Genomic DNA, 8,472 nt, shown 5'->3' on the forward strand with positions numbered 1-8,472 from the left:
ACATCAAAAAAGCGAACCTTCGCCTCCAAACATTACAGCCCCCCACTCGCTAGCACACTGGGGCTGAGTCAATGGTTGAATTACTGTTCACAATTTGCATGTCAAATCCTCGGATTATTTTTCCCTGCCCTCATGACAGAATAGAGATGAGAACTCCGTCTCACTTTGCATTTCAAATTACAACTTTAAACTGGGGAAACCGCATGATAAAATTCCTTCCTAATTGAACATATATCTTTCTTGACCATTCATCGGAGCGCTTTAAACAAAGCCTTTTCCCGCTTGTTTATCGCCTTGTACTCCCTGGCTCCATTCCCAAGCAATAAGTCAGTCATGACTGATTTACTGAAGGGAGTCTTAACCACACAAGCTATCGGCCACGGCAAGCCGACACAACGCTGCTGCCTTTTGAAGTCTCAGAGCTGCAGTGAGACCCCCAAGGAAATGCGACAGCCTGCTCTTCACTCTACACTGTGTTCTCTCACACAATTTGTCATTTCACAGCAAGGCACTGCTCTGCACGAATCCCACAAAGCTGCCACCAAATGTCTTGATATGGGCAAAATCTTCCTCGGGCCAGCCCTTTGAGAGCAAAAAATACCCAATTCAGCCCAAAATACAGGTTCTATTGTGCTGAGCAGTGATCTCATGCTAGTGACAATCACACCTTCAATCAGTTTTAGTATTTATTCTAAACAGTGAATTTCATATACATTTGCCATTCAAGTTAGAGAAGATTACAAAGCACAAAACTTAGAGAAATGCAAAATATAGAGAAACATAGAACTTAGATAAACATAAAGAAACATAGAGAAACACAGTCTTACGCCCCTTCAATCAGCACTGGGAGACCCTGGCCCTCATAAGCCAGCTATAACAAGCCCCGCTCAGAGAACAGCGCTGCAGGATGCCGTCAAGAGCTTGAAATTCCGGGCACTTGATCTGGCTCGAACCAAGTCCACAGGACGATCTCCCACCCGAGTCATGTGAGCATGTGTATTTTATAATCTCGTGCTGCCCGTCCGTGACGCACAGTTCCAGAACTTTCCCTGTGCAAAATATAGGCTGGCTCATGGAAAAAACCCAACTCTGTTAATTTCCACTGCTCCTTCTTCTGAGCCCCTCCCTGGCTCCCTGGAGCCCATCTGCCAAAGCTCAGAAATGTCTTATCAGTGCCTTCCCAGAGAAAAGGAGATTAGCTTGGGGCCATGCAGGGCTACCGTTAGTGAGGTAGAATATTCTAAGGGAAGCAGGGATGTATTAACCCCATCTGCAAGCTCTAAAAGGCATGCACTCATAGCTTAGTGTTTATAGCGCTTAAGACTGGCTATCTAAGCGTTATATAGGTGCCATAATGTTCCAAACACTCCAAAAATACCTATTAGCTACAGAGCTAGGGCCCTCTCCCTGCCTGTCTATCAACAATGCATAATGTGACCTATCACTCATACTAGGCCTGCATATTCCTTGTAGCTCACTACTGCATAATGGAAGTGCTACAACAGACTACTGTCAGCATTTTGGCACATACTTTGAATACACTATTGGCTTTCAGCGGCTAATGCTGTCATCTAAAGCCCTGATTGGCAAGGTTGCAATTTTGTGTATCACTACAGCGTGACATTCCTGGATTGAGGAAATTAACTTTTTGAGTAGCAGAGCGTAGAGGAATCCCTCTGCGTTGTTAGCAGTGTTTCAGTCCTGATGGAAATAACGCTTGCATGAAGCCGATGTGGACTGCCTGGAGGGCTGCGAAATAAAGGTACTTTTATCCTTTTACCCTTTGCTGCGGCAATGAAGAAATTATCTTCACAGTGGTTTGTATTGATTCAGGAATATTTGGAGTTCTGTTTTTTTTTTTTGGAGCAGAGCACCGCGTGTGCTGTCCAAGACAATCAAAGTGTTTATTTTTATCTGACTAACGGAGGTCACGCGTTACAGGAGAAAAGTTTTGGGAGCTGATTAGAAAAGCATTTTGTTTATTTTTAACACTGTGGAAAGATTTTGTTCATTGGAGATGAGGGGGCCCCGGGGGGAACGCGAAGCGTTTCCCCCGGGGAGGTTTTTGGCGCCACACACGGCCAGCGAGTGGCCATGGGGGCAGAGCGCCCCTCAGGGGTATTTAAGGGGGCAGGGAAGGTTCGGGAGGCAGGCGATGGTTGGACTTGGCGATTGTCAGTCCTGTCGCCTGCTCCCGAGCCTTACCTGGTATTAGCTGGGCCTGGAGGTGCGTGTTAGGCAGGTAGGAAAGGGAGAATTGTTTGAGTGGGCGGGTAGGTAGTAAAAAAAAAAAAAAAAGCAGTTTATATTAATAATATGTTATAGAGTGGGGTAATAGGGTAGGAGGGGTGCCGTTGATAAGACACCCCTCGTGTGCTTACCTGGGGTCCAGTGGCGGGTGCATTGTGGGGTTGAGGCTCGGTTGTTGGGGGAATCGTAGGATCGGGGGTGCCGTAGGAGGAAGGGCGCATCCCGCCGACGTTCGCTTGCCGGCGGGGTGCTTTTGGCGGTTAGAGGGGTGTGCTGGGCATTGTGCACGCAGCGCCGGCTCTGTCTCTCGGGGCCCTCCTCGTGTGTGGGCGGCCGCCCGTGGTATTGAAGTGGACGGATTTAGAGTCTACGCGAGGGCACGGTAGCAGGCTGGGGCCAGAGGGGGCGGTGTGGTTCCTTTAAAGGGACAGTGCGATTTTGCTGGCACCGACAGTGCGGTGCATCTCGTTTTCCACCAGGGGGCAGGGTGACACGGTCACTCCTCTGCCTCATTGCTGGTTGGGCTGCTGGTTTTGGGGGCCTTTTCTTGTGCCTGGGGCGGATAAGTGAAAGGGTAGGGGGTGTTAGGGTTTATAGCAGGGTTTAGAGGGCATAAAAAAAAAAGTTTTCGTTTTAATTATTTATAATTTGGGGAATAGTTTGGGGCAGGGGTTTTATTAACGGTTGAGTGTTCTCAAGCGCCTAGCTGACTGGTTTCCCATTTTATTAGCAGGGTTTTTGGGGGGTATAGGTCCAAGGGTAGTTTTGGCTCGGGGGCTTAGGAGTTGCTAGGTTAAGTTTTCACGGGATACATTTATTTAGTGCACAACCAGTTTAGTAGTGCACAATGGTTGGCCAGGGAGCCGGGAAAAGAGGGTTGGTTGATGCTAAGGCTCTGAGGGAGGCCTTGGAAATGATTAGTAGGGCATCTAGGGCCCAGTTGGAGGGGGCAGTGGGGGAGGTCACCGGTGTTGTGGCCACGGGGGATGGGGGGATAAGTGGGGGTAGGCCGCAGCGGAGAGCAGCGGCAGATGGGGCTCGCGGCAGTGGTGGCTTGCTCTCCCACGGCGGGGAGAGGGGAGGTTTGGGAATCCAGGGGCAGGAAGTTGAGGAGGGAGATCGACAGGAGGGCGTCCGGGGGAGAAATGATATCGGGTGGGCAGCCATTGAGGGAGGGAGGGAATGTTAGCCCTAGGAAAGCTGGGAGTGCTCAGAATGAGGAGGCTCAAGGGAAGAAGAGGGGAGCTAGCGGACGGGTGCAGAAGGGGGTGACAGGGCAGAGGGAGAGAGGGGGTAAGTACCTGCAGAAGAGTGCAGGCGGGAGGAGGAGGGAGAGGTCCCCATCAATCGAGGAGGTTAGAGTGGAGCACGGCTGCGCAGCCCCCGCGGGTCAGGTGGAGGAAGAGGGTTTTGGTACGGTCCCTCCCCGGTCAGCGCAAGGAGAGCCTAGAAGGTGCAGCACGGCCTCTAGCGATGAGGATTACAGGGTGGAGGACGGAACGCCTCGCTCGAGAGAAGAGGACCAGGCAGGGGTCTCTGCGGCCCCGCCGAGAAGACGTCAGAGGAGTGGCGGGGCGGACGACCCGGGCTCGCAAGATCAACTCAACTCGGGCAGGAGCTTGCATCCACAATGGTATTTGAGGGGTGATGGAGTTGGATTGGAGGATTATGTGGGGCAGTGGGAGGTAGAAGGTTATAGGGTTTTAAGGGAAAGGGGGGAGGAGAGAGGAAGTTTGAGGAGGGATCTTGATAGGCGGGTGCAGGGCGGTCGGGGGGCAGGAGTCCGGGGGGACTATTGGCTGGGTGAGTTTTCTGACATGTCTTGTCCCCGCAGTAGGAGCCCTCTAAGAAAAGAGACGAAGAGCAGTGGTGTGGACGTCAGACCGCATACGGCCGGCGTGGAAAGAGGTGAGCGGGAAAGGGATTGGTCATATGCATGGCAGAGAGGGGACACGAGAAGGGGGGCAGTAAACGAAGATGAGGAATGGCAAGGGGTAAGGAAAGAAGTTGGTGTATAGGCCATTGGAGCCGCGGGGGATGAGAAGAGCATGTGCTCAGCGGAGGTCCAAACGGATAAGGAGGTGGAGCCATTGGTGCTTGAGGTGCAAGCGGGTAAAGATAAAGAGGACGAAGGGAAAAGAAAAGAGAAAAAGTTGCCATACATGGGGATAACAAAACCGTTGGGGGCACACTTGATGGCAGCGACCAAAGAAAAGATCCAGGCAGGGGAATTTGTAGATGTTTTTAAATTACTCCATAGGGAAGTGAGAGCAAAGGAGGGGTCTAAAGAAGAAGAGAGGGAGCTGGGTTCTCGTCCGAGGGTTGCGGTGACAATTGAGAATTGGACGTCAGCGTTTATCATTTATGCCAGTGTTTATTGTGAAACATTTCCGGAGCGGTGCGTGGCCCTGCTTAAATATATGGATGTAATCAGGAAGGCTTTCACGAGTTTTGGGGGCTTTGCCTGGGTGAGGTATGATGAGGAATTCAGAGCGAGAATGGCGGCGGATACTCATGTGGTTTGGGGGGAGATAGATATGGATCTTTTGCTGCAATGGATGGCCCCAACAAGGCCTGCCCCGACATTGCACACGGCAAGTGGGCTGCCCGTGCCTTTCCGGCCCTTTCTTGGTCGCCCCGCCCATGAAGGGGCGAGGGGAGGAGGTAGAGGGCAGTCCTCAGCAGCATGCTGGGCGTTTAATAAGGACGGGTGCACAAGGACCCTGTGTAGTTTCAGGCACGAGTGTAGCAAGTGTGGAGGAAAACACCCGCTCACCCAGTGTTTCCAACAAGGAGACAGGGGGAGAGGAGCAGGTAGAGGGGTTGTGGGGAAAAGCTTTTACGCCAATTAAAGTGGGGGTGCTGCAAAAATGGTTGCAATTTTATCCGGACAGGGAAGGGGCTAAGATTTTGAGTGAGGGTTTTTGTCAGGGTTTCAAATTGGGGTACCAGGGCCCAAGGGTGCGTCGGTGGGCGGAAAATTTGAAGTCAGCCAGAGAAAATGTTGAGGTGGTAAGGCAAAAATTGAGCAAGGAAATAGCGACGGGAAGGATCATAGGGCCATTTGATGACCTACCGGGTGACTTAGTTATATACCCACAGGGGGTGGTGCCCAAGAAAGCTCCGGGGGAGTTTCGATTAATACACCATTTGTCTTGGCAGGAGGGCATGTCAGTGAATGATTTCATTGCCCCGGAAGAATGTGGGGTGGTATATGCAAGTGTTGACCAGGCAGTGGAGTTGGTAAGGAAAGAAGGGCGGGGGGCCTTCATGGCCAAGTGTGACATCAAAGCGGCGTTCAGGTTATTGCCGGTGCACCCGGAGGATTTTTGGTTGCTGGGTTTGCAATTTGAGGATCGCATATACAGACAAAGCCTTGCCAATGGGGTGCGCAATTTCCTGTGCGCTGTTTGAATGGTTCAGCTCATTCCTGCAGTGGGTTTTCTCATTTAAATCGGGTTGGGAGAGTGTGCTGCACTATTTGGACGATTTTCTGTTCATTAGCGGGGCAGATAGAGAGGATGAGTGCAAGGGGATGTTAAAGTTGTACCAGGAGTTAATGGAGGAGTTGGGGGTGCCGTTAGCGGAAGACAAAACAGAAGGGCCTGCAGTGGTGTTGACATTTTTGGGAATTGAACTGGACTCAGTGGCTATGACCTCACGCTTGCCGCACGACAAGGTGAGCAAACTGGTAGTGTTGCTGGAAAAGGCAGTGGGGGCCAAGAAAATGACACTGGTGGACATGCAGAGATTGGTAGGGCATCTGAATTTTGCATGTAAAGTGGCAGCCCCAGGGAGGACGTTTTGCAGGAACATGGCGAGGGCTATGGCGGGAGCAAAATGCCCACATCACCGGATTAGAGTATCGGGGTCAGTGCGGGAGGACTGCAGAATTTGGCTGCGTTTTTTGGAGAAGTTCAATGGGGTGTCAATGTGGTTGCAGGGGGACCCGGTGACATGGGAGGTAAAGATATTTTCGGACGCCGCAGGAGCGGGGGGTTTCGGAGTGTTTTGGGGGGAAAATAGTGTGCGGAGAAATGGCCGGAACTGTGGCTGAAGGAGGGAAGGAGTATAGCATTCCTGGAGTTTTTCCACTATTGGTGGCATTGGAGCTGTGGGGGAAGGATTTGCGGGATAGGAAAGTGAATTTTAATGTGAACAATGAATGTGTGGTCCACGTGGTAAACAGGCAGTCAGCAAAGGATCAGAGGGTGGCGAGACTCATGAGGGAGTTTGTGCTGAGATGCATGGAACTGAATGTGGTGTTTAAGGCAACACATGTGCCGGGGAAGGATAATGGCATCGCTGATGCATTATCTCGTTTTCAATGGCAGAGATTCCATGGATTGGCTCCAGAGGCGAATCAGGAGGAGCAGCAGATTCCCGAAGAGCTGTGGAAGATAGGAAGATGAGAGCGCTGGCTTTGGTGGAGGGTTCATTGGCCGGGGCGTCTAAGGAGGCGTACAGGAGGGCATGGGAGGATTTTATTGGGGGGAGCGCGTAGTTGGAAAGAAACATGGGATGCGGAAGAGAGGAGGAGGGACGATGTAGTGAATTTCCTCCTGAGGTGTATGGACAGGGGCTGGTCAAGAGCGACTATAGCGGGGAAGTTGGCAGGAATTGCTTTTTACGGGAAGTGGTTTTGGGCTTTCCAGCCGAGTGGGGGGGAAATGGCGAGTAGGATGTTGGAAGGATGGGCAAGGGAAAATAAGAGGGACAAGGACAGGAGGAGGCCGATATCGGCGGAATTGCTGCAGAGGTTGGTTAAGGTAGTAGGGGGTATTTTCTGGTCGGTATGGGAGGGGGAGTTGTTTGCGACATGTTTTACGTGTTTTTTTTTGGGGCCTTTCGGGTTTCGGAGTTGGTGGGGGGAAAAGGGGGATCTGGGGGTCTGCAGTGGGAGGATGTACACATTACAGAATTGGGTTTGGACATAAGGATTAATAAGTCTAAAACGGACCAGAAGGGAAGGGGTTCCTGGGTTTTGTTGGGGCGGGGGAGTAAGGATTTATCCCGGTGCTGGCAGGCAGGTTGTGGAAGGAACGGTGTGGGGTGGAGTCGGGCTTGGTGTTCAAGCACGAGGATGGGGTAGCGGTTTCAGCGGTGCAAGTTTTGGGGGTACTGCGTAAGGCTCTGCGGGTGTTTGGAGAAAAGGGTGAGGATTTTGGGACACATTCATTCAGGATGGGTGCGGCATCGGAAGGAAAAAGGTTGGGTTTCACGGAGGATAAGGTGAAAAATTTGGAGCGGTGGAAGTCTGGGAGATACAAGGGGTACGTCAGGGATTTTCAGAAGGGAAATTGTTGAAGGATGGGGGGGTTTGGGCGGGGCTGACAACAGCGTGGGGTTGGGGTATTTGTATTGTGGTGGTAATTTTGTAATTTCTTTTTCAGATGCTGTGCGAAAGGAGGGGAAGTTGGCGCAAGTGTGGATTGTCGGCCATTCAATTGTTAAATGGGCTGGGAAAGAAGCGGAGAAAAGGGTGCTGGGCAGGCAACTGGGGTGTAGCTATAAGGAGGTGGTGGTAAGATGGCACGGGTTAGGGGGCCTGCGCTGGGACCAGTTGCTGCCTATGTTGGCAGGGTTGCAGGAGCGATACGGGGCACCTGAGGTGTTGATCATTCACGCTGGGGAGAATGACTTGGTGAGGGATACTGGGGTGGCCCTACTGAGAAAAATGAAAAGGGATTTGGTCTGGGTGCGGGAAATGTGGCCGAAAGCAGAGGTGTTGTGGACTAAGTTGTTGCCGCGTAGAGTGTGGAGGGGAGCAAGGAGCGAGGGTGCTATAGAGCGGGCTAGAAAGGGGATCAACAGAGAGATGGTGAAGTTTTGTGCCTCGGTGGCAGTACAGGTGATGGATCATAAGGAGATAGTGTATGAGGGCTTTATGATTTTTAGGGAGGATGGGGTACATTTGTCGGTTTATGGGAACAATCACTATTTGACGGACTTGTGCTGTTGGCTGGGAGATTGGGTGAAGAGTTGGAAATAAAGGAAAGTGGTTGGGGGGTGGGGCAGAAAGAACACCTCGGAGGAGGGTTTTTCTGGTGCCGGGGGCATGGCCCCTTTTGATGTGGGGGGAGGGAAGCACAATGGGGGAATGACACAGGAAAGGAGGGGGTGGTACTGTTTGCACAAGCGGGCCACCCAGGGGGAACAGGTATTGAGCCTGGAGGGGCATGGCCCCATGGAGAAAGCGGGACGCCTGGGAAAGGGGTAAGG

General features: G+C 51.9%; 1 long non-coding RNA gene across 1 annotated transcript; it reads left to right on the plus strand.

Moving 5' to 3' along the window:
- The first annotated feature begins 1,633 nt into the window (after nt 1-1,633).
- On the plus strand, nt 1,634-8,153 carry LOC138495201 (uncharacterized). Its single transcript, XR_011277638.1, has 3 exons — nt 1,634-1,762; nt 4,088-4,158; nt 7,644-8,153. It is a non-coding gene; the product is annotated as an uncharacterized lncRNA (long non-coding RNA).
- The last annotated feature ends 319 nt before the right edge of the window (nt 8,154-8,472 follow it).

Source organism: Ambystoma mexicanum, chromosome 1p (assembly GCF_040938575.1).
Source record: "Ambystoma mexicanum isolate Mex_15411 chromosome 1p, UKY_AmexF1_1, whole genome shotgun sequence".
In the NCBI taxonomy this organism is placed as follows: domain Eukaryota; kingdom Metazoa; phylum Chordata; class Amphibia; order Caudata; family Ambystomatidae; genus Ambystoma; species Ambystoma mexicanum.